This window comes from Podarcis gaigeae (assembly GCF_964106915.1).
Source record: "Podarcis gaigeae genome assembly, chromosome: 6".
NCBI lineage: Eukaryota > Metazoa > Chordata > Lepidosauria > Squamata > Lacertidae > Podarcis > Podarcis gaigeae.
The window spans coordinates 59,043,915-59,070,534 of record NC_139682.1 but is presented as its reverse complement, the minus strand read 5'-3'; the positions used below and the strand labels follow the sequence as shown (position 1 = coordinate 59,070,534).

Sequence of the window (26,620 nt, the reverse complement as noted above, 5' to 3'; positions counted from 1 at the left end):
AAGTTGAAAAGCAGATGGTTGTGGTTGATGTTTCATGCTGCTCTCAGTTTTCTGCTATATTATTTCTCCTTTGTTAAATTGGTGTCTTGCAGCCAATTTAAGATAAGCGGAAGAATGATCAAAGATCATTCCGTGCCTGAAAACCACTTCAGATCTGTTATAGGACATGTGGGTCAGCCCACCGGCACTAAAATGATGCACTGTATCACTTGCTGAAAAACTGATTTGCAATGATTTTAACAGGAAGGGTGTATGGAAGTGTAATCTGTTTTGAAGAATAGGATGTAGCAATGCTCTATCCTTTTAATATACCAAGCTCTCGAAAACATGGCAAGGAATTAACATTTGGAACACATATTAGGCACAATATATCTTTCACAGCAGGAAGTTATACTGCAATCCTCCTATGCACACTTACCTGGGACTAAGTCCCATTGAACTCAGTGGGACTTCTGTCCCTTGTGCTTTATTCAAGATTACAACATCAATAGTAAATTGATGTTTACAACCCATATGTTCCTCTTGCACATCCTTTTTATTCCAATCCAATTATGTTGCTGCTGCTCAAGTGATGATTTATTACATGGCCAATCACTAAAGTTAATTTTTTTTTTGTGGGGGGGGACCTATTTGGTAGGCAGCTAACAGGGCTATAGATCTAGAAATTATTCAGCCAGTTTACAGCCCTATAAATGCACACACAGCCCATTTTTGGGGAGTGCTGGTGGTGATTAGAAACATGTGTAGCCCCACAGATTTGCACCGAAAGGTATTGTTTACAGTTGGGTTCCCAATGGTTTTGGTGCTGGGGCAGATCTGGAAATCCAAGAAGCTGTCATGGGCACCACAATAGACCTGCTTCAGAAAAGAAACTGGTGAAATAACAAAAGAAGGCAGTCTTCCAGAAGAAATTAGGAGTGGCAGGAGGCTTTTGCAGATGCCAAGAGGGTTTTCTGGAGGTGCTATGGTGCCCATGGGTGCTATGTTGAGGACCCCAGGTATATGGCTACTACAGACATTAAATACTTTTTTTCAGATATGAGCCATGCTTTTAGCAATCTAAATACAAATTGGATTTCCTTTACCAGATTGGAGAAGTCAACATTGTTTAAGAAATCTGTTCTAAAATACCTTGAAGACTTGTTTGTTGTTGTGTTTTCCAACTGAGTTGAATGGAAAGTAAAAGGTTTGAATTCAGGATGGAGCATTCCAACTCGAGCCTTTTTTGCATTAGGAATGCTAGTTGGTTGGGTACAGCAAATTTCTTTTGCAGGGTGTGTGTGTCTCCCAGGAGCAACAGCAAAAGGAAAACAAGAACCAGAATTCATCACGATGAGCCCTGGAACTAGAAATAATGCACCTGCCAAAGCAGATGGATGGCAGGCAGTCCACATAGATATTAAATATGATTTCTCCCTGTTCTCCACATTCATAGAAACATGTCCCTGTTTATAATACTCAGAATAGTAGTGTGTGTTTCAGGCCCCACTCCATTTTATGTTTTTCTTGTATTTATTTACTCCCTTCTACATGTACTATACCGGAACAATGCCAACGCAGGTTCATTTCTTACTCTAAAAAGAATTCAGGGATGGCAAAAAGTAACAGTTGTGGAGAATAAAAATTTCCAAATATTTATAGAATCGCTTTTGCATCACTCCCATGACTGCACATTTCTCCACCTTCAAATAATAGCTTGTTATCTTGCTGTATGGGGGAAGGAGCACAGAGTGGCTCTGCTATATAAAGCCAGCTCAAGACAGATTGCTGCCTGAAGTGTTAGAAAAAATGGCAGCCTCTCCCATTCCATGTAAAGGTGCTGGCCAGACTGGAATGCTGCTTCAGTGGTGGTGAGGGGACAATGGAATGTACGCCATGCATTTATTCCATTAATTCATGAATTCACACTTGCACAATGGTACTTCCCATCCTTTCTCCTCTCCCTGTTTACCCTGCATCCTCATGAAGTCTGCTACAGAGAGTTGGGGGAACCCCTAAGAATAGATTTAGAGGAGACACAGAGATGGAGCGGGAGGAAAGTTCCATTGCACAAGCAGAAATCCTTTTGTTGGTGGAATGAGTCGCTTAGCACTACTTTGGATACAACCCAGTGCCTTATACCAAACCTATGAGCAGCTCACATCCACACCATACAGTTAAAGCAGTCTTCTACCACTTTGTAGCTCTCCCAGCACCCTTAATAAATTACAGTTCCAAGATTATTATTATTTGGGGGGGGGGGTCATTACTGTTAAAGTGGCATAAAACTGTTTTAAATGTATTGTGTAGATGTGACCTTATGAGATGCAAGCCAAGCCCCGTAGCTCTGTCCTCCAACATCTTATTGCTGCCTCTGCTGCCTCAGGTAGCCACTTCAATTTGCCCAGTGAAGCAGAAGAAGAACAATTCTTTTTAGCAGGAGTGCCCTCTTGTGAGAAGTTAGTTCTTCTATTACTGGAACCTGAGAGGAAACTCCTTATAATTTAATCAAGACACTCTGACTCACTGGAAGGGCTCTGCCTTTGTTCCCTCAAAAATAGCCTGTAGTGCTGTGTATAAGCAAAGAACAATTTTACAAACACTGCATTACCGCATGAAATCAATAAAATAAATTACTGTTTTCAGCTATGAGATATTCCTACTCATTACAGAGTGTTAAGGAATTCAGCTGTTTACAAAACCAGATGAAGGAAATACAGTACAAAGAGAAGAGGTAATTCCTCAGTCATGAGGAAAGTGAAAAAGAATGCAAAGTATAGGGTGGAATCCAGTTGGTGTTGCTCTGCTGATGGAAAAGATCTGAAGGTGGAATGAAAGGGGACAATTTCCCCACAATCCCTGCTCCCCATCCTCTAAAAGAGAGTGGGGTGTGTGGAGGATTATGGGAAGGGAAAGGGAATATTCTTATGAGCAGCTAGAGGGAGGGTACAAACTATGGGTGCATGGCCTGAGGGCCACATTGACTCTTGACAAACCTTCTGGCACATAACAGAAGCGGGTCTATGGCTATAAGTGTGGTTTTATTTGCATTACAACTTGAAACCAATAAAATAGGCAACTGTTTTCAGTTATGAGGCATTCCTGCTTGTGCCAGAGTGTTAAGGAATGCAGCTATCTATCAAATTTAGCATCATGGGACTGCGATTTGGATTTTCTACTTCAGGCACCAAAATGTCTGATAATAAAAAAGGCATCCTACAAAATGATGTGTGTGCCACATTTTTTGGGCGCTTTGCCATGGAGCCATTTCAGGCTCTTTCCTTTTTGACCTTAATTGAACAATTTGTTTGTGTGTGTGTGTGTCTTGTTTGTAGCTGGACTACGCAGCATGAATTAGCACATAGGCACACACATATTAATGCCTGAAAGCCTGTCTCCCAAAGCATCTAATAATTCTGAATCTAGTTTTTCCTTTTGAAAGGAAGCCATACTATTTGTTTGTACTTTGGATATACCACACAAGATGTTTATTATTTATGGTCCTCCAGATCATTAAATATATATATATATATAATGGTGGTATATAATGCAATCACTGAAACATCATAAAAGTATCAACCCAGAAGACAGAGAATAAATGACCATTGAATCAATTCTCTAAAAAGTCTGAAAAGACACCTTGCTCTACAAATGAGCAAACCTGGCCATTGGTGGTAATGATAAAAGGGAACAATTTAAATATATAATTAACCAAGTTCTCAAGTGTGCAGATTGTGTGTTTGTGACTGTTTTCTGGTACTTTACAGGATCCCTGGTCTGTGATTGGGAAAAGATCTTGTAAATGAGACATAAAGATGCTTATTGTTGAAAATCTGGCACAGAGATGTTTATCTGTGAATGCTAAACATACAAGTATAAACTATTAAGTCTATGTGACTGCATGCTCAAGGATGGTTGTGACTACTTGGGTGTAGATAATGTTGTTGCTTTCATTGTAGAAAAACACACACCTTATTTCTGTGAATGTACCATATTTCTCCGTCTATAAGACACCCCCATGTATAAGATGCCCCCTATTTTTGGGGACTCCAAATTGAGAAAATATGCCTCAGCACTACCTGTGTATAAGACGAGCCTCAATTTTAAATCTAATTTTTTGGTAAAAAAAACCCTAGTCTTATACACAGAAAAATACGGTACATGCCAAAATACCAACCTGGGATTTGCTCCATATTGTTCCAGTTTCATATGTATGGCTAGCTAGTCACTTCTATTTCATTTTGTGGGTTTAACTATGGCTACGTAAGCTTTACCTTTTCCCTGAGGTAAGTTTTTTCTTTCTTGTGGCTGTTAACCATTGCTTGCCATCTGGGGGGTTTATAGACCTGCTTCAATGTGTTGTATTTCTGAGTCTTCTGTTGCTCTATGGATAATATTTTTGAAGGCAAGATTATAGGCTGGAAGCTGTGGAAAACTCTGCAGTATGCAGTCTTCCCTTATCCACACAGTTTTTAGATGTGGATTTAAGCCTTTAACTGCTATGGTGGGTCATCTCAGTGGAGCAGTGGGAGGCTTTAGTTGAGTTTCAACAGATCTTTCCTTGGAACAGATTGTTGGATGCTGCAGTGAACTGCTAATTCCTTTTCTCTTTGTTTACAGCAGGGAATAACAGATCCCAGCAGCTGCAAGCCTTGCTTAAGTCAGTCTGAGCAAGAGAAGAGCATCTTGCAGAAATTTAGAAATACGACTCCTGAAAATTGATGACAGGTTACTGGGTGTCACTCTACTGGGTGTCACTGTTCCTTGACACTTACAATTTGGAGCTTATATCAGTCATAAAACCAGCCATCTCACCATTTTTCAAAAAGTCTACCTGTATCTTCTACCATCTTCTTGGGAGCTGCAAAGCTTCTATATATCAGTTTTTCCTTCCTGAGTCACCAAGAAGTGGTTCATACCATGGGCTCTTTTAGATTTTAGCACCTGGATTTATGAGGGAAGGGGGAAATGTCTGTTGTTGTGTTAGGTGTCTTCTCTTCGCCTCAATCTATTTATTGTTGAACTCTCTTTTGCAAGGCATTGTTGATTTAGATGCTCTCTTTCTTGCTTTCTCTCTAATTTTCACTTTTCGTGCTCCTGTGCCCTTGTTGATGCTATTGCTCAAGTGAGATTTGCTGGCTATGTGGCCACCTTTGGTCCAGCCAGCACCTTCTGTCACTCCATCAGCAACTCTCAATAATTTTCAAAGAAGCCTTACTGGAAAATAATAGTTCCTGAAGCTCTGCCTTGCCATCTTTTGTCTAGGCTCTGACCTTCTTGCAGAATAGGTCATCAGGGTTTGAAACATAATGGAAACATGCTAAGGGAAGTGCTATTGTCTGATGATGTGGTGTCAGGTTTCATTTAGCACTTATTACCATTCCCATTCCCATTTGAGCTACTGTAGCTGAGCGATGCTCGCTGGTAAAGTCGAGTTGCAGAACAGATTGTCCAATACCTGACAAATATTAACTGGAAGTGTATCTACCATAATAGCACCTGTCTCTTGCTTTCCTGAGGTCTTTCTTCTTACCTTGCGCTAATTGGCAGGGAATTGTCATTGTTCTTCAAATTTTTCAAAAGGAGAAGGGATTTCTCCTATGTGATATGTGTTGATTATGAACAAAAATTGGTAACAATTTTCCACGGGTGGCAGTGACTAAGGGGAAATCAATTTGCACCTATGTGCTTAGTATAAGGGAGCTCTTAGTATCTAGTCCTGCTACACAGCTGATTAAGTGCAAATGCTGAGCTATATGAAAGCATTAATGTAAGCTATGAGAAATGGCTCATGATAGTGCGTGTCTCTTATTCTGGATATAGCAGAGTAAAAGTCATTTTGCCTCGTGGAAGATGCTGATGGAATAAAGAGCTCCATTAGTCATTTCCATCTTTGGACAAATAATCAACTGTTTCCTTGTCACATAAGGAACTGGAACTCCCCCCCCCCCAAAAAAAAAACACCACTCAATCTTACGGCAACCAACTAAAAACAACCAGCCCACTCTGGGGGTCCCCCACTCAACCTCACTCACTACCAAGGGAATATAATAGACAAACAGAAAGAGAACCTACCCAAATGACGATAATATAAAAACCCCACATACACACTAATAATATGTTTACCACTTCTCCCCCTTCTCGCCTTCCCTCTTCTCCTTCCCTGACCTTCTTCTGTATACAACACTAATGTCTCACATCATATGTAACTGATATATAGAAAAGACTTTACAACCTGAGAAAAGAGACAATGCCTGTACTTTTGTAAACCAAGAAAATCTTTAATTATATATATATATATATATATATATATATATATATATATATATGCAACTGAAAATGTTAAGTCTATACCACATAAGTAGAGGCAGTTCCTGGTTATCCCTTTGCTGAAATGAATGAGCCCATAGATGGTCCCATTGAAACTGATGGTTCCATTTTAGGTAGTTATTATGTAAGTTACTACACTGATGTTTCTTCATTTATCTGTTTTGCCTCTATGCAACCAATATTATCAGAAAGCATTCACATGTATACTTTCGCTAGACTAATATATTCAAGGTTATGTCTGGGCAAGTGATTATTTTGCCTATGTGTGCAACAATTTATGATAACTTGTTTAATTATTGTTATTATCTTCATCATTAATATTTTCAGACTGTCCTTCAACAAAAGTTCTCAGGGTGGTATATAAAAACACATTAAAATACAGCGTAAACCCACCAATTAAAATCATGACATTATCCAGCTCATGAATCAATTACAAAGAAGTATCAATACAGAATTTGTAGGGATCAGAAGCAGGCCATTTATGGTTGACATTATCTTTTGTGTTTCTTGTAACAGCATTTTATTTATTTCTAAATGTCACCTTTCAAAACATAAGTTTTCTCGAGGCCGCTTACAATCATTATCACAGACACACAAAACCCACACCAAAATAAAGCCAATATCTAATGTTTTTAGAGCTGAAATGCTTCTTAATGCTTCCTATACCAGCCCAACCATCTAAGTAAACCACTGAAACAGCATAAGCAATTTAAAACAATGCCTAGGAACTCATTTGTGAAGTGACCTTGAATGTACAAACCTTCTGATCAAAACTGTTATGAGGTGTGTGTAAACAAGGCTGAATCCAACTCTTCCTTCCTGAAGACCATGGGGACCAGAGAGATTTAAAAATGCAAGTTTATTTGGTCTTTTCTTTCCAACCGATATGCATTTATTCCCAGTTCCAAGGGATAGAGATCCTGGGAGTACTTGTGGAACATTGCCCATCTTTTAATGATCACATCAGAGCTTTTGCCAGACTGACATTTGATTACCTCAGAACAGTGTAACGCTGCATTAGCACCTCTCGCAAATGGATGTTGGATGGCTTATCCATGTATTTGCAACATCCCAGCTGTATTACTGCAAGCTTCTCTGGAGGTTTTCGAGAAGGGAGCACCCAGCCAACTATTGCGCACAAAGGATTCCTGTTCCGACTAAATCACTTTACATGTGGTGACTTTTCAAATGGTTTTTGTGCATTTTTCTCCCTCAGAAAATGACTATGTGGTGCAGCAGATTGCCTCTATCATCCTTCATCTCTGGAAATGTAAGCTTCACTCTGGCTTAGGGTCACAAATAAAATGATCTGGGTAATTTGTGGATGGATGCTAGCAGTACAAAGGAGCCACACATCTTAGCACGCTGTCATGGTTGGAAGTCTTGGTGTTGAAAGGAATTGATGATAGACTAGGTGATGGAAGGCAGTTGACCCTATGCGAAGCTAGGAGAATTGCATGGCAACAGGTATGGGAAAACAACTTAATCACCCCAAAGCAGAACCTTCCCAATATACATCATCTAGTCCTCAGTATGCCCCTGAATAGTACTTGCTGCTAGGGAAAAACAGAAGAGAGGGATTGCCCTCACATTTTCTGGTTGTAGGGTTCTCATAGCCACCTGGTTGGTAACTGGGGGAAATGGATGTTGAAAAAATAGGCATTTGGTGTTATCTAGCAGGGGTCTTCTTATGAACGCTGTATGCATACTTTGGGAGTACAATAGAGCTTCTTACTTTGTATTCTGAATGTGTTGATGCAGTGAGGTGGGGTGTGGCTGCTGGATATGGAGGAAATAGGGTTAGCCTGAATAGCCCTAAGACATCCCTCATACATTCCTTCAATGTGTGTGTCTGGGTGGTGGTGTCCAAAGCCCATACCCCATGCTGTTGCCATGGTGGCTCACAGTGGGAAGGCTGGGCAAGGAGATCTGAATGCTATATTTGGACAACAGAGAAATTCAGATAACTTTGTTACTACAGGCTTTCATCACCTCAGTGCTAGCAATGCTTAGACTACAGCTCCATTCCAGCTTAAAAAAAAGAAATGACATTAACTGCAGCATTACAGCATGCAGTCATGTCTGAAATTATTGAAAAAAGATAACAAGTATATTGCATTCTAATCTAATTATCTAAATCATTTAAATTATTTATAAGGGCCGCTTCGAGTCTTTGTTCTAAAAGGTCTTTATAGACTGCACATAATTTAGTGTTCACACAGTTGAGACTCGGAGGAAACTTAAACAGTTCTCTTCTCTCCCCCTCCCCTTAATGCTCTGCAAAAGAAAAGAAACTCCACTAATTGACAGCTTAATTGCCCCTATAACTGTTGATTCTTAACCTTATTCCAAATACGATTTGAGTAAAGAGAACAATTCAGCACAATGTTCCATGTGCAACTGGTTTTGTGAAGCTGCCATAGTAACAAGGACAGAATCTGAACGTGCTTTTCTTCTGAAGGCAAACCTTGATCTTTTATGGACATTAGGCGTGATGGAGCCAGAAACAAAGTGCTTGCAGTCGGATTGGTTTAGCTCCCCCAAGAGAATTCTCGTTGCTGCTTGCTTGGCACGAAGAAATGAATTTTCACTGAAAGTTTCAGACACTGTGTGTGTTTCCTTTTAATGCTTCCAGTAGGAGTCAGCAGGTTTTGTGTGTGAACATATATCATTCCTTATTAAATTTCTTAGTCGCCTTTTTCAATAAAGGCCCGAGGCGACTTACAGAAAATATGAAGTACACAAAAAATTGAAACACAATTGAGGAGGTTGAAGGTGGGAGAGATGTTCTGTCAGGTAGGTAAAGGTAAAAGGTAAATGATGCCTGGATGGTTAAGTCCAGTCACAGGTGGCTATGGGGTGAGGCGCTCATCTCACTTCAGGCTGAGGGAGCTGCCATTCATTCACAGACAGCTTTCTGGGTTATGTGACTAAACTTCTTCTATTTCAGCAGAACACAGTGATGGAACCAGAGAACACGGAAATGCCGTTTACCTTCCCACCACAATGGTACCTGTTTATCTACTTGCACTGGTGTGTTTTTGAACTGCTAGGTTGGCAGAAGCTGGGACAGAGCAACGGGAACTCACCCCGTCACACAGATTTGAACTGCCAACCTCCTGATCAGCAAGCCCAAGAGGCTCAGTGTAAGGCTTTATAAGTTAAGACCAAATTTTTGAATTGGGCCTGTAACTATATGAGCATCCAGTGTCCCTGGGCCAGAATAGGTGGTCTATGGTCCCATTATCTGGTTTACATTATTCTGGAAACTGTGTTCTGCACTAACTACAGTCACTAAATAATTTTCAAAGAATAATTGCCATTCCCTCACTTTGGAAAGAACCTTTTGGAGCTCCTTGTGATTCTTCTTGGTTTTTATCATGCTGAACAATTTGGGGGGTCTTCAGCAAACTGTTTATCTCTAACTCTAGATTATTTATGAACAAGTTTAAAAGCCCCAGTCCTTGTACACATCCCACTTCTTAAGTGCCTCAACCTTGAGAACTGTTGATTTATTTCTACTTTCTGCTTTTTGTTCTTTTCCAGTCCAAGCACACAATGTCTCTTGGATCACTCCCATCCACTCTAAGAATTCTAAATGGCACTGTGAACAGCATCACAATGAAGATATTCTGCTATTGTTATCTTTTCTCATTGTCATATAACTGAAAAACAAAGCTAGGGACCCTAAAAATAAGACACCAGGTTGGTTTTGCCTTCTAAAGTGTAACTCTCCTGAAAATGTATTGGGACCCCCTGTTACCATCTCTATTGACAAAGATTGTTGCATTGAAAGCATGGACGCTAGATAAGAATATCCAACATGGAGATTCTAGTAGTGTCTTTTGATCATGCAATGGGCCATTGTTAGAATAGGACAAACATTTATTATCCAATCCCAGGTATTTTGCATATATTCAGGGAAGCTTTCACTGAAAAAGTGAATGTTTATCTTTGTCAAACCATTTTTAATTTAGATAAAAGATGCAGGGAAAATCGGTGGCTACCATAAACTCCAAAAGATAAAAGAAAAGTTATATAAATATAGAGCAAAGTACTCCTTCACCACCAGCCATTTTGATCTCACAGAATTTCAAAGTTAAGCTTCATTGGGCTTTAAAATATTAATAAACGTGTTTGAAGTTTAAAGGTGGCATATTCCAAAAGGCAGTTTAAGAATTTACATTGTATGCCTGTAAACAGCTAGACACAAGGACAACTCCCTGAGTTGCTTTTTGGTTGCTTCTAATAAAACATTATCTGTTGTGAACACATGTTTATCCTGGTGAACTTTCTTTCAGCTTGACAATATTCACCATACAGGGTGTGAGGTACTGGAAAATCATTTTAAGGTGCAACAGTGTAAAATCTGTGTGCAGCAACATCTAAAATGTCCTGTTCCACTCAGGATGAGATGTGCCCATTATTCTTCACATCAAGCCCATTATCCATAATTCGTTCTAATTGAATACATTTACAAATGCCATTTCAACATGTTTTATTCCATAGGTCTAGCTACACATTATATTAATGGTATCACTTGCAAATGTGGTATTGTGCTCCTCCACCTTAATTACAGGCATAAGGGGCAATGTTCATTAGGAAAATAAGGTTTAACCTTTGCTTTCATCATGATCACAATGTATATTGCCCCCTATAGGACTGTTTTCTCCCGCAGGCCTAAATACAGTGTGTCAAATAAGAGTTTTGATCTCAACTTCTGTGTGTGTTTGTGTGTAACCTCCCCTTCTGATGCACTGTGTTTCCAGTGAACATTGTTGTGGTCATGGCTGTAACTGAATAGAAAACAAAACATAGCAAGTGACGTAATTAGCATCTTGTGTTGTTAGCCAAGAGAGTTAACAAAGTTTTAACTTACAGATAAGGTTGCATGTGCACAAGAAACAGGGGAAATACAGAGCTTCTCATGTTACTGCGTTGTGTTTCTTTCCAAGTGTAAAACAACATCTTGCGTGTCAAACAGAGGGAAATTCCTTTACTGCAGTTAGAATAGGAAGCTATCTTGTGCAGCCCCACCATCTCTTCTAAGCAGAAAAAAGTAATCTGAGATCTAGGAGGTTTCAAGCAAACCAAAGGTCTAAAGCACTTTTTCTCAAGTGACAAAACTGACAAAAACTTAATGAGCTTTGCTGCTGTACAAGTGTTCTCACTCTAGTTGCCTACTTTCAGCCTGGAAGCCCAAAGTGGTGCAAAATGGGGTTCTACATGGCTTCAAAGCGGGCAGAAAACATTGAGCATGACACTTAAGCAGTGGGCATAATCAGCAGTGAAGTCAGAGATGAACTTATGTGCTTGAATGAACAGTAGGAGCTCAATTTAATGTATATTTCATAAAGATGTAGCCATGCTAAGGAATGTTTCGAATCAAGGTTGTCCGTCATTCTGGCCCTTAAGTAAAAGAGACTTAAAGATGGTGACAGTGTCTGCTCCATGCCAGCAGCATCAGGAGGCTTCTATTGGTTTTAAAAGTTTATTATGCTTTATTTCTTGGTGTCTATTTCTGTAAAATGCTTTGGGAAGCATTTTGTTTGAAAAACGGTCTATACATTTTAAAAAATGAAGTGACATTCTCTGCTCTGAAAATGAATGCATTAGCATCTTATGGGTGTATGTTTGAAAGCACTTCTACTACACTTAAATGTTATGTTTGTTTGTGTCCTTGCTTTCAATAGTGCAGAACAGGGCCAGCCCAGGATGTTTTGCCACTTCAGGCAAAACAGAAAATGTTGCCCCCTATGCTGTTGACAGGGACGGAGGACGGGGTGTGTGGTGGGTGTGGTCCGCCCTGGGTGTCACCACTGAGGGGGGTGACAAAATGCCAGGTGGCACTCACCACAGGGCCTGCAGTGCACCTGAGCCACGCGTCTCTCCTGGGAGAGACATGGTGGCTTGGGCGCATGTAGACTCTGTGCTGCCCTCCTGCTGCTTCTCCCCAAGCTGTAGAGAGACTGAGTGGGAGGCAGTTGGGCAGACTCTGGAGGTCCTACAGTGCGCCCCACCCCTATGGGCTGCTCGCCCCACCCCTGGGCACACCACCCCAGGTGCCCGAGCGGCTTCCTCCACTGCTGGCTGTCAACTCCTGTTCTTCCACAGCCCATCCCTGCCTCTGCCTCCATAGCCTCCCCCAACACTGAAGACATGGTGGTAATGGCCAGTTTGGAGGAGGCTAAGGTGTCAGGCAAGCGTAGATGAGGAGGCCATGGGCAGGCATGGAGGAGGCTGGGTCTGCCACCTGTGGCAAACTGCCTTACCTCATCTCATCAGCTGGTCAGCCCTGGTATGGAAGATGGAAACAACTCTCCCTCTCTTCTTCTTTGCACAACACGTATTTGTTGTTTACTAGGGTGAAACTAGGGTGAATCTGTTGCTAAAGGCTTAGCCAAGCTATAGGGTTTTCAGCAGCAGACAAGTTTCCCAAGTTCCTCGAGTAGGAAATTGTTCATTTTTATTGTGGTTGGGTTTTGGGGTTTTGTTTTTTTTTCTTGCTTTTAAACCTGTGCAAAGTGCCATGTGTCTTCATGGTAGTATCTACCCGCATTCATGCATATATACTGTATAAGGATTGTTCTAATATTCTAACATTACAGGAGAGCTGACATAGGCTATTCATTTTCCTTGAAAAAATCTAAATAAACATTTTCCCTATGTCTTATCTTTATGAATCGAAGTATCAAGTAGGTGGCTTGTTTACAAATATGTCTTTCTTTTCAAATCACTAAGCAATTTGTATGTCAGTAGATGATGTCATGACAGTCACAGTCAAGAGATTTCTTTTCTTTTTTTAAAATGTAGGAGTGACAGGAAAAGAGGCTTCATTATTCCCCCTGCTCTCCGCATCCTTCGACGAGACTTTATTATTCTCCCCAATCAATTTGGTACAATGAAAGAAAAGTAAGGAACTCAAATATTGAATTGCAATTCAACAGACGTATTTATAGCTAAATCATAGCCCTGTCAAGTTGCTGTTGGATGGGCACTAATTAATGTTTCTCTTACTTTGTATTCAGTTCTGATCTGTGCAAGGAGCACTAAGGAAAATGTGAACTGATCACAAGGAGTCATTTGTTACTGACAGCATCCATCTTAGGTTCACAGATGTTGCTCCACCTGCCCAGGAAGAAGGAAGGGAGGAGCGAGTAATTAGGCAAATCTAAATGGTCACGGGAAGAAGCATCTACAGTAAATGAAGCTAATATTGTTTTCATTTTCCTGCAGGCAAAGATGGCGACATGGGATCAAAGAGGGTTAGAATATTATCTGCTGAGGATTTACTTTCCCATAATGTGCAAAAATATGGCTTTTTGAGTATAACTTGTAGACTTACAGGTATTTAAGATGATCTGATCATTCTTCCAACGGAAAACAAAATGGGGGCGGGGGACAACAAAGCTTACTCTTCACAAGTGCCAACTGAAAATCTTTGTTCATTCTGAGACAATTAATATTTACAAACATTTTTATTAGAGGAGGGCAATAGAGTAGAGTGGGAAGGAGATCATGCATGTAATTGTTCCAGTGGGGATATTACAGTAAAATATGCCATCAGCAGAAATAGAGATAGGAATCAGCAACAAAACTGCTTCACCTGGCATGCCTCTCTACAGATGGAAATGTGCCAAAGAATAGCACAGGAAACACCATACCCCATACATTTCCTCAGTGGCGTAGCGTGGGTTGTCAGCACCCGGGGCAAGGCAAGTAATTTGCACCCCTAACTCGTGGATTTGTGCCCCCTAACCCTGACCCCAGATGTTGCGCCCGGTGCGGCCGGCCCCCCTGCACCCCCCACGCTATGCCACTGCATTTCCTTAGAAGTGTTCCTTTACCCCAAAGGCCTCACCACCAGTTGGAGAAAATGACTGTGTGGTCAACTAGCCTGGGACTTAGAAAGAAATCCCGCATGTTTTCTGAGCACCTGTTCTGAAGTTCTGCAAGGTCTCACTAGGCCTTAACTTCCAAGGATTTCAATGCACTACAATTTCTTTAGGACTCACACCCCCCCCCCACATAATTAATTAGACTGAAACATCCTTCATCTTTGCCACTTCCAAGAAAGTTCTGCAAGGTCTCACTAGGCCTTAACTTCCAAGGATTTCAATGCACTACAATTTCTTTAGGACTCACCCCCCCCCATAATTAATTAGACTGAAACATCCTTCATCTTTGCCACTTCCAAGAAAGGTAAATGTTTGTGACAATCCTACTCTCTTAACATGGGAACAGAGTAATAGTAGGTTTGGAATTACCAGGTGGCAAAGCCTGATTTAGCATTCCAGATTTGTGATAGACCTCCAATGACATTTCACAGACCATATTTGTCTTAGGGTTTGAGTGTTATCAGTGCCATTCAGTTTGAGTGACAAGCAACCACATGGAAGCAAGTCCTGTCAAAACTCCCAAGTCAAGAGGTGCAGCTCAGTCAGACTAGTCCATCACACATAAAATACTGGAAGTCCTGATGAGCTTGCAGTCATGTTTGATTTAGCATTCCATTGATTTCAATGGGACACAGCCACGAGTAGCTTTTCCTGAATTATGCCTGCACGATTAGGCTATAAACAAACAACATATTCCAAAGCAATCCAATTAGCCTAAATTGACATCATGACTGAGCAAAGACTTCAGTATGGACTACCCATACCCACTTACCATTCACTGGTGCAGAGCAATCTTAAACCCTTATCTGCACTGTTGTGGGGAGGATAGGATGAAGCAGAGATGTCCCTCCTCTGAGTCCCTCTGGGCTCCTCTGCAGTGGGACTAAACACTGGTGACGGCCCTTGCTGTAGTGTTGAAAGTGTGGTGGAACACACACTACCACTGATGGTGCTCCCACAGGCAATAGCCACCATCAGGACTGTAAATGGGGCACTACAGGGGAAGGATGGGGGTGGAGGAAGGCTGCCATTGGATCATACGGATCAAAGATTGGTCCATTTACTGGTGTTGGACCTAATTTGAGGCCATCTACTACATCAGCATGCAGCTGATGCAGCCAGAAAGGGAATCAAATGACCACCAACTCTTCCTTCCTGGCTGGCACATGCAGTAGGGCTTCAGATGCAGTGGTGACTCCATTCCATCCCACTGTTCCTAGTCAGGGCTTTGGATGCCTGTGGTTTAGTGGGTAAGAGCGGTAGACTCGTAATCTGGTGAACCGGGTTCTATTCCCCACTCCTCCACATGCAGCTGCTGGGTGACCTTGGGCCAGTCACACTTCTCTGAAGTCTCTCAGCCCCACTCACCTCACAGAGTGTTTGTTGTGGGGGAGGAAGGGAAAGGAGAATGTTAGCCGCTTTGAGACTCCTTCGGGTAGTGATAAAGCAGGATATCAAATCCAAACAATAGGTCTGGCACTGATGGAAGTTCTTACTTTATTATTGTTTTCTGGCAACATCTCCTGTACAAAAATAAGGATATAGAAAGGAAGACACACATGCTGGCAAGCTGATGTGTGAAGTTGTCAGGATCAGAACGTTTAACTGCAACGCCTTTCTGACATTGCTCTATCCATGCATTTCTTTGGCATGGCAATATGAGTTCTTCCACATGCAAAAATGTTTCCTGCTGGCCAAAGTCTTCCTTCTCACTGCCTATCTTGCTATTGTTTACAAAACTTGCAACATAAGCAGAATGGTTATAAAAAGTGGTTGGATATTTAAATGGTTCTTTGTGGTTATTTTTGTGGCAAGTTTTTATAGTACCCTTGCTGGTAAATTTGCTTTTTGCTTTTTGTTCCATTTCTCATTGAGCTTGGATCTGGTCAGTAAATGTTTGTGCAGGAATTAATGTATGCCGTGCCACTGAACGGACTGAGCTTATTTAAATGGATTTATTTGTGTACAGTATAGCTAAGGAAGTGGGAGGGAGGCCTGCCTGCTATTAAGAGGACATTCAGATGGAACGCACCCATGCCTGCTAGATCATTTCATTACAAAATGATATTTGCAACCTATAAATCCTTGCCCTTCTGTAAAGTGTAAAGGTGTGTTGGGTAAAATGTCCTGTGGAGACAGCTAACATTCTGGCTCTATACAAATAATTTTAAATAAACCCAAAGTATTTGCATATGTACACTGCAGATTAAAGGCAAAACAAAATGGCTACACCTCCTAGTACAATCAATGGGGCAGGCTCAGTGTGTGATTAAATAATGAATAAAATATCATTTCACATGATAATATTATACTGTAAATAATTCCATTTGTTTACTCTATGTCTGGCATTGAAGCTCACCTCCCTTGGAGGTTTCTCTGACTTTTGATGCTGTTTTGTTTTGCATATGTTTATACCACTTAACATGGCAGTCTACAAGTATATACTGATAATTCTTTATTTTTGACTAGTGATCATGAAGGGACTATTGTTATGAGTCCCAAAGCACCACTGGGCTCAGCAGTAGAGTGGCTGGTTGAGATGGAGGAAGAGGAGCAGGAGGAGGATGAGATGCCAGGGGGCTGAGGCTGGGGAACAGAGGCTTTCCCCTTCCAGGAGATGGCTGCCCCAGCTGAGGATGCATGTCTCCTCTTTCCTTTCTTCCCTCTTGGGAAGAGGAGTGCAGCCATGGAATTGAGGGAGGGCCTCAGCTGGAAGAACTGCAGTCAGAAGAGGAGGAGAAAGCCTGGTCACTGAGGACCTAGCAGCATTCCTGGCAGTGGGAATAGACACCGTCTTCCCTGATGCAGTGCACATCTGCAGGTTTGGAAATCTCTCCAGGCACAAGACTCTTGTGAATAAGCGCACCTTCCTCTAAGTTAAAAAGCTTGGTAAGTGGGCATGCCAACCTATTGGAACATCTCTATTGCTTCCATGGAGTTCTTGCACTGATCTTGGACATTTTAAACTTGGGCTGCAGCTCCCAACCTGACTAGCCTTGCCTTTCCTGTCACCTAGCCCCAATAGAGATGCTTTTGTGAGTCATTAGCTGTTGCTGAGCCTGTAAGTATTCTCTCTGTCAACAAAAAAATCTTCCTTACTCTCAAGTAAATGTCTCTGTCATGGTCTGAGTGGGAGGAAGTTCAGCTTTAAATATAATGACAATAACTATATTAATAAATGTTGGTATTATTATTTATTCAATTTATATACCAACCTTCATCCAAAGTTCCCAGGGCTGTGTACAAATACTAAATGCGCTCTCAATGCTATAGGTTTACCCTTGACCAGGGGTAATTGAGAGTTCACTTTCTGCTGTAAGATCCAGCAGTTTGTTTACTGCTATGTCCCTTAGGCTGGCTGGAAAATCATTGTGAATGACTTGGAAGTAGAATGTAACTACTTCTGCCCCCTTGTCAGAAGTAACTGGGTAGTGTGTCCTTATCGAAAATGGTGTCAGCCACACTGCTTTAATCTAAGCAAGCGAATATGGAACAGTGATCAAGCACTTTCATTCTTTGCTGGGAGACAAATCAAGGAAGACCAGATTTGTTTACTGTAGAAGTGGCAGTGAGGAAAGTGGAGATGTGAAGCATTTCACTGCTGAACTTGGGCATAAGCTACTGACATTTGAAAACATAGGCATGAAAGCACCTTTGCAGATGGGCACCTGAGATGGGGAAGGAAAAGGATGTGTGAAGTTTATATACAAAATGCTTGAATGTTCTCTTAACAGCCACCACCTTTTCGCAGAAGCAATGAAATGGGCTTTAGAGGAGAGCAGTATAATACTTGCAGAAAACAGCCAGTATGCATCTCTCACATTTCCTTCTCTAGAAGTGATGCTGACCCTAGCTGCTGGATGAGACAAGACACCTCTTGCTTATTTCCATTTCAGAGTTGGCCTGCTTTGCGAGGAGTGTAATCAGTTCATCACCGCAGCCATGCACTGCAGTTCTGCTACTGCTGCAGCATCTCCTCTTGAGGCTTCTCCCCTTTGTCTGCCCAGCTGTTTGTGACACTGGGCAGCTCCCAACAGGCTCAGAGAGGCACTGTTAGAGGTTACAGAGGTACAGCAAGATTAGGAGGTTGCTTTGAGCTCCCTCATGTGTGGTCTTCAGGCCTGCAATATAAACTATCTCATGCCCTCACATTTCACACAGCGAGGACTGGGTGGAGCAAACAGCAAGAGAACTAGGCATAGTGAGGTATCTCTCTCTCTCTCTCTCTCTCTCTCTCTCTCTCTCTCTCTCATGTACACACCCAGTAATTCAGTGCTTAAAATTTACAGGAAACTAAATCTGATTCAGGAGTCACACTTTGATCATCACCATTCTTCACTTCTCTTGGTATCTTTTTAAAATGGCAGGTGCTGATCTAACAATTAAATAGATGTTCACTCTTCTGTATGAACCAACAGAATGTCAGTGTGTATGTGTACACACACTTTAGTAAACTTTACTGTATGATCTTGTAACTTACAGCAAATTCTTTAGTGCTGGGTAGGTAGACTGCTTTGGTCTTGGGTAGCTCAACAGGTTTAAGACACAGATTGGAGATAATGGAGGAAACATGTTACTTCCATATGTATATACTGATGGTTTATTTTCTTTCTAAAAAAAGAAGGAGGAAGTGACGGATTGGAAGTCCACCTGACTCTAGCAATAGTTCCATAGACTTACAGAAATCTTCCAAAAATGTGATAGCATAATATGGTATCTCATGGGCAAAGTTGCCACTGCCCTATTCGAACCCAAAGCACCAAAAAGAAACCGAACGGAAAAGACAAAAGACAAGAAGGGCAGCAAAGTATACCTTAATCACATGTAATCAATAAGGCACTTGACAGCTTTATTTATCCTTTGTTCCTTAAGAGCAGAAATCCAGTGTCAGATAACACAGGTCACACTGCAAAAAAACATCTAAAGCAACATTGCACTAGTTGAAAGGTATGTCTCTTCTACTTTCTGGCCTCCACAACCAGGTGGAGCTTAAAAGAATAACTAAAATAACTCAAGTCTATGCTTAGATAAAGTTAATGTTCTAATTCTAATTAGTGTGACAGAATGCATAGTCATTGGTTAGTAAGAACAAGCTTTTAGGTTTATTGGGGCTTTACTGTATTTATTTTAAACATTTACATACATGCATCGTTTTTTTGTTTCCTACCTTTCCATAGTTAAAACCAGGCATAGGCAAACTCGGTCCTCCACATGTTTTTGGCCTACAACTCCCATGATCCCTAGCTAACAGGACCAGCGGTCTGGAATGATGGGAATTGTATTCCCAGAACACCTGGAGGGCCGAGTTTGCCTATGCCTGGTTAAAACCATGCTCAAGGGAGCCTACAATATTAAGTTACATAATGTTGCACATCCCTCAAATTTCTGAACAGTTTAAGACTTGAGGGGTTCCAGGGGCTTCATGTTGCAGGGTTCAGAATGCCACCTCTTTTCCCTCTGATTACTCATCCTCACCCCAACACTAGTCCCCCGGCTCTGAGCTTCTTCCCCTGGGGATTCCCCAGCTGGTGCCTGCCACCTCTGCACCCAGCCAGTCCATGACAGATGGGGTGGGTGGTATGAGGTCAGGGTGCTCTGGGTTGGGGACGGGGCCCCTGCCCATCCTCATTCTCATGAGCTCTAGGATGCTTCTGCTATCACTCTGCATTTCCTTATGTGCCACTATTGCTCAAGCTTCTATTGAACGTACAAGGTGTGTGGGAATCTGCTCTAAGTTTATCTACCTTCTGAGCTGTCTTAGTAATACCAGCATAGCACCAGAGATCATACTGTATCTATCTACACCATTGATTAGACTGTATTTCTTTATTAATAAAGTAGAAAAAATATAACAACTTATTCTGTGTTTACTGCTATATGTAGAATACCTCCCTTAACAATGCTCTGCACATGTGCGCGCGCACACACACACACACACATAGGGCATGGAAATATAAGTTGGATCTAGACTGAGTTAGTTGACCTTAGATCCTACTAAAACCAATGAGACAAATTTATCACAACTTCACTTAAGTCCTATTGATTTCAGCTTACTTACTGAGCAATCCTAGCCATGTCTTCTTGGAGAAAACTCCTTTTGAATTCTATTGGACTTACTCCCAGGTAAGAGGCATTAGGACTGCAGCCTTAATCAGCATCCAACCCATTGCCATGATCACATAGTCAATATGTACAAATATTTCCATAAGGATTGGTTATGTTTGCCAGCTTATGAACTGGCTCCTAAAGGGCCATTTGACCTGCAACAATTGGCAGCCCCATTGTCTGGGATGTCAGCACCATCCTTTCTAGAATTCTTAAGAATAGTGACACCCAAGCCTCTGAAGAAGTGTGCATGCACACAAAAGCTCATACGTACCAATAACAAACTTAGTTGGTCTATAAGGTGCTACTGGAAGGAATTTTTTTATTTTGTTTCGACTCAAGCCTTAAGTTCTCTTCCATACCACACTAACATGGGTCTTTGCAAGTTAAACAGAAAAGAAAAACAATAGCAAATTGTATTTGCAAGATAATTTTTATTTACTGTGTTAAATTTATTTACAGAATTCAACTTCTACTCCTTCTGTTCTTCATCACACTGAATACACATTGAAAAATGTTCCATTGCCTCTTTTTAATCAAACATTCCACACATTGTATTATTCTTTTATCAGAGTTTCTCCATTTTAACAGCACAATTTGAAGGCCATGGCAAATATGAGATTGCACAGAGATCTGATCAGCATTTTCTACATGAAAACTACCACGAAATGGAGTGCAGGCCCAAAAGCATAGCACAGATATTCCATAGTTTATTGGTCAGCTATGGCTATTATGGTTAGTCTGCCCTGGGGTCGCACTGGTTGATGATCTCCGGCGGGCTAGGGACAAAGGTGTGAGCTGTTTCCTAGTTCTGCTGGATCTCTCAGCGGCGTTTGATACCATCGACCATAACATCCTTCTGGACCGTCTTGAGGGGCTGGGAGCTGGGGGCACTGTCATACAGTGGTTCCGCTCCTTCCTCCTGGGCCGTGTTCAGAAAGTGGTGGTGGGGGATGAGTGTTCAGACCCCTGGCCGCTCACTTGTGGGGTGCCTCAGGGTTCTGTCCTCTCCCCCATGCTTTTCAACATTTACATGCAGCCACTGGGAGAGATCATCAGGAGGTTTGGGCTGGGTGTTCATCAGTATGCAGATGATACCCAGCTCTACCTCTCTTTTAAATCAGAACCAGTGAAGGCGGTGAAGGTCCTGTGTGAGTGTCTGGAAGCGGTTGGAGGATGGATGGCGGCTAACAGATTGAGGTTGAATCCTGACAAGACAGAAGTACTGTTTTTGGGGGACAGGAGGCGGGCAGGTGTGGAGGATTCCCTGGTCCTGAATGGGGTAACTGTGCCCCTGAAGGACCAGGTGCGCAGCCTGGGAGTCATTTTGGACTCACAGCTGTCCATGGAGGCACAGGTCAAATCTGTATCCAGGGCAGCTGTGTACCAGCTCCATCTGGTACGTAGGCTGAGACCCTATCTGCCTGCAGACTGTCTCGCCAGAGTGGTACATGCTCTGGTTATCTCCCGCTTGGACTACTGCAATGCGCTCTACGTGGGGCTACCTTTGAAGGTGACCCGGAAACTACAACTAATCCAGAATGCGGCAGCTAGACTGGTGACTGGGAGCGGCTGCCGAGACCATATAACACCGGTCTTGAAAGACCTACATTGGCTCCCAGTATGTTTCCGAGCACAATTCAAAGTGTTGGTGCTGACCTTTAAAGCCCTAAACGGCCTCGGTCCAGTATATCTGAAGGAGCGTCTCCTCCCCCATTGTTCTGCCCGGACATTGAGGTCCAGCTCCGAGGGCCTTCTGGCGGTTCCCTCACTGCGAGAGGCCAAGTTACAGGGAACCAGGCAGAGGGCCTTCTCGGTAGTGGCGCCCGCCCTGTGGAATGCCCTCCCATCAGATGTCAAAGCGATAAACATCTACCTGACATTCAGAAGACATCTGAAGGCAGCCCTGTTCAGGGAAGTTTTTAATATGTGACATTTCAGTGTATCTTTTATCTTTGTTGGAAGAGTGGCTGGGGAAACCCAACCAGATGGGCGGGGTACAAATAAATAATTATTATTATTATTATTATTATTATTATTATTATTATTATTATGTAATATGCTACTTGAACTGAAGTTATCCAGTTGGCACATTGGTGCCTATTGTGTTGAATAATCAAAGCTACAGAGCAGAGAAAGGAGAAGTCCACCCTGGTCCCCTTCTCCTATTCAATAATCTATTGGCCTGGCTAAAAATACTGGAATAGCACCCTGGAATATTCAAGGCATGGTCCAACCAACATGGGGAGTTGAGCAAACACAGCACCTCAGTTCTGCTGATGCTGGGCTTGATGAGGCATATGACCCTCACCTGTTTTGAGCCTGCTCCAGCTGAGGAATAATACCTCTCTTCCCAGAGCTAACGAGCCCCACCTGGCTCAGCTAGTGGGCTGGGCTGTAGTCCCTTGCCAGTCTCGGCCTCCTAGAATGTCCCTCCTGCTGCTCCCTACACCTCAGAGCTTGCTGTGTTTATGGAGACAGGGGCCCGTCTGGCTCTGGTGATGGGTCCTGCTTCTTTAGTTCCTGTGCACTGACTTGCCCCATCCCCTCATCCTCCTCCATCAAGTTGTGAGTACTTCCTACACCAATCTCTCCTTCCCCATCCCCAGCTTGCCTCAGTGTATCCCAGTCCTGGCTACACCCCTCACTGGGATCCTCTTCTGCCTCCCTATCGTCCTGCCAGTTCATGGCATTCTACTTAATTTTGTCCTATATCCTGCTGCTGCCTTCTTTGGATAGATTTCACTGAAAGCCCAGCCTACAATGAATTCTACCTCCAGACTGACTTTCCTATGCTAGGTTTATATGCCCTTTCTTTCTCAGTTCTGCTTTGTCTCTCTTGTGAGTTCTACCCCAGAGGTCCACCTCAATACGAGATCCAATCTTGCTGGAGTCTCATATTTCATACCTCTGTGTGCTCTGCTGCCTATGGCCTAGTATTTTTTCCCTTCAAAAGTGTAAGTAGTATAGCCAAATATCTCACTCCATTGACGAAAAACAGACTTATCTTATGGGCTATTTATCTATATATGCTCATAGTAGTTTCTAGGAGATGCCATTTTAATTTCCCATAAAGCTTGCTATCAGCTATAGACTGATAACTGCATTTCTATAAGTGCTTCTTAGAAGGCACTCTGTTAAGGTTCCCTCAAGCCTGTAGCTGGCCCAACATCTTCCTCAGCCCCATAGTACATGTTTGTAAAATTCTATTATGTACATCAATGGAGGAGAGAATATTCACTAAAGGCACCCTTTCCTCCATTATCGCCACCTGCACTAATGGCAATGCAGTAGTGTAAGACCTTTGTTCTGGAGGCAAACTGATAAACTGAAGAGGTCCCATGACAGTGTCTGTGCATGTGGGTGGGGAGTAGGAGAGGTCAGGTTTCATGTGTCCTTGCTATTAAAAGTCACACAAATTTAGTCATGCATCTAGCTAGAGGGAAGGGTGGAACATAGCGGGTGTCATTTTTCCAACAATGCAATGTGTCCAGGTAGTCAAGTGATAGTTTGTGTTTGGGATCCAAGGTTTGAGAGTTTGGAATTGAGAGTCAGTTGAGAAACCCCTACACCTCCTCTGCACATGCTAAAAGTCTCATGCGATGGAACTGAAATGTGGGTGGGTTCAGGCACGACTCAAGACCAAGATTTAGCTCAAAAATGATTTATTGGAATATTAGGAACAAGAACGGCAAACAGGGGAACTCAGCCCAGTATATATATACACCTTAAGCCAGCCCAGGGTAATATGCCTGCCTGCGTGTGATAGGTCGCTTTATGCCATGACTAGCGAATCATAACACTGGCCTTATTGCAGCAGGGAATGGCTGCCTGCCAGCTACCAGCAAATGTCATTAGAGGTTTGAGAATCCTCTCTGTCTTTTGTTATGCAGATAAAGCTCCTGAGCTCCAGGAGGCATCAAGGCCTAGGTCTGCAGTGTCATGCATACAGCCTGGCTTCGGCCTACAATGCCCGCATACATAACAGGAACATTCCAGTATGACACTTTGATTTATGGTATATATGTCCATTGTACTCAGTTGTTGCCTACTCAAATGGGTAAAGGGTAAAACAACAGGGTCTGCGGAGAGGAGAATGGCTAAGAGAAGCTGTAAGTTTTCCAGTCGTTTTAATACGACAGAAATAAGAGAGAGCAAATGCTAAGGCGCAATGGAAAGGAGTTCCTCTCAGAACTGGGTAGAATGTGTGGCAGAAAGTTTGTTTGTATGGGCTCAAAAGGCATTTCCTTTTCCTACAGCAATGTCCTGTCTGAAGAAGGAAGCACTGAGGGAAACACATCCTTCCATTTTGCTGTTATTCTGTTTCTTGTTTCCTATGAGGTAGAGGCCTGAGGCTGGCAGTTCATTTTGGGTGTCATGAAAGGGGGGAAAAATGATCAGTCATTGTGTTTATTATTGTATTGTTATTGCCAAACAGCAGAGAGGAAGTTGTGAGATTTTCTGGCTCAGTTGCTAAAGCAACTTTACTAGCCTGATACTATGTAACTTGACTGGGTGGGGGTGGGAGGGGACACATGTTTCTGTTCTGCCTCAGACCCTCAAACACATTGGGTCAGCCTTGCTTGTTCTGTTCCCCTCCCCTCCCCACCACCACAGGAGCCAACCCCTAAGGGCTGAGGTCCCTTGCGACAACCATGCCAGTTGTTGGGCACTGCCATTCAAATCGTGTTTATGTGTGTGCTGCATCTTGTTATCAATTATGTGGGGCAGGGCTTACCTGCCCCCCCCAATATTTTATTCAAGTTAGCACCTCTTCCCCACCCCACTAGGTTCTCTCAGTTAACAGCAGTGTTGAGCTCTAGCTAAATAAGGCATTATCATTATATGATTGTAATGGAGAGACCATGCGATTCAAAGTGACTCATTTCTCTCTCTGGTTTTTCAGTCAGATATGCTACTTAGGCACAAAGGGAAGTGGCAAGAGGTGACAGGAATCAAATATCCCAGAATGAAATTCAGTGACCGGGCCTCACTTCTGTTTGGCTCTGACTGCTAAAAGCATATTTTTACTGAGATTTATAACCCAGCCTATACACCAGAGGTGGGGAACCTGAGGCCCTCAAGATATTGCAGAACTACAGCTCTCATATATCCCTGACCACGGGCCATGCTGGCTGGGGCTGATGGAAGTCCAGCAACATATGGAGAGTCACAGGTTCCCTTATATCTGCTATACACAATAGAGTTGGTAAACAGATGCACAGAGGGGGAGGGGGAAGAGCAGCAGCGACCGGGGGGGGGGGGAAGGGGGGGCAGGGGAGAGGGGAAAATGTCACAAAATCCAGGAATGGGGGGGGGGGGGAGGTTAAACTTCCAAGTGTGCAGAAATGAGTGTATTGACTCAAATATATTTCAAATAACTCCTTCAGGAGTGTTTTGAATACAGTGGTACCTCGGGTTACATTCGCTTCAGGTTACATACGGTTCAGGTTACAGACTCCACTAACTCAGAAATAGTACCTCAGGTTAAGAACTTTGCTTCAGGATGAGAACAGAAATCGTGTTCCTGTGGTGCGGCGGCAGCAGGAGGCCCCATTAGCTAAAGTGGTGCTTCAGGTTAAGAACAGTTTCAGGTTAAGAACGGATCTCTGGAACGAATTAAGTACTTAACACAAGTTACCACTGTATTTCCTTAAGCCTTATTCAGTCTTTCTTGTCCTTGTGCAGTAAGGGTGAAAGTGGAGGTGTGCTTTATCCCCTCTGTCATGTCTCCTCCTTTGCATTCTGGCCGCCTGGTTCCACCAAGCTCTTTATGTTGGACAAGAAGGTCTGCAGTGTGCATTCTGCTGTTGGTTTCTTTTGCGATTTAGAACCCCATATGATTAGTATAGCAATTTCCTCACTACAGACCTTCGTCCTCCAAAGAAAGGGCAAAGGTAGCTAGAAACCCACTCCCTTTCCCCTTGCACAGTTCTGATTGTGTGATGTTTCTGGTTCCTTCATCTTTGGCCTCAAAGCCTGAAACTTGGCTGTGCATTACATGCTTCGTGTAGTCCCACCCACCCCCACCCCTCATTGTTGTTGTTTTTGACAAATAGCTGGCAGCTGTGGGTGTCGGGTTCAAGCTAGATTTGGACTGTAGCCTGTTTGTGGGCTAACCTGTTGATCCCATCACAGTCCCAATCCAGGGTCCTTCACACCTGCAATTCAGGATGGGAGGAAAGTGTCCACTGGTGCTAAATGGAGATTTCCTCTTGCTAGAAATCACAGGCATTGTGTGTGTGTGTGTGTGTGTGTGTGTGTGTGTTATTGTGTGTTTCTGATCAGGAACATTGAAGGTTTGAAGC

General features: G+C 42.6%; 1 protein-coding gene across 1 annotated transcript in view; it reads left to right on the top strand.

Annotated features, from left to right (window-relative positions):
- DAB1 (DAB adaptor protein 1) overlaps window positions 1-26,620 on the top strand; it is a 654,787-nt gene that overhangs the window by 47,080 nt on the left and 581,087 nt on the right. Inside the window, exons 8-10 of the mRNA XM_083742749.1 lie at window positions 9,363-9,455; window positions 9,856-10,014; window positions 13,123-13,221. The gene's annotated coding sequence lies outside the window, so the exon portion shown is untranslated. The remainder of the gene's footprint in view (window positions 1-9,362; window positions 9,456-9,855; window positions 10,015-13,122; window positions 13,222-26,620) is intronic.